The following is a 436-nucleotide window of genomic DNA, read 5'->3' on the forward strand; positions in this document are numbered from 1 at the left end:
CGGAGGTAGAGGTGGAGGAGTCGGCGATCGAGGCGAAGGAGTCGGAGATCGAGGTGGAGGGGTCGGGGATCGAGGCGGAGGGGTCGGCGATCGAGGTGGAGGAGTCGGCGATCGAGGTGGAGGTGCCGGCGATCGAGGTGGAGGTGTCGGCGATCGAGGCGGAGGAGTCGGCGATCGAGGTGGAGGGGTCGGAGATCGAGGTGGAGGAGTCGGAGGTCGAGGTGGAGGTGGAGGAGATCGAGGTGGAGGAGTCGGCGATCGAGATGGAGGAGTCGGAGATCGAGGTGGAGGGGTCGGAGATCGAGGTGGAGGAGTCGGAGGCCGAGGTAGAGGTGGGGGAGTCGGAGGTAGAGGTGGAGGAGTCGGCGATCGAGGCGAAGGAGTCGGAGATCGAGGTGGAGGGGTCGGGGATCGAGGCGGAGGGGTCGGCGATCGA

Source organism: Gregarina niphandrodes (assembly GCF_000223845.1).
Source record: "Gregarina niphandrodes unplaced genomic scaffold scaffold00008, whole genome shotgun sequence".
NCBI classification, from domain to species: domain Eukaryota; phylum Apicomplexa; class Conoidasida; order Eugregarinorida; family Gregarinidae; genus Gregarina; species Gregarina niphandrodes.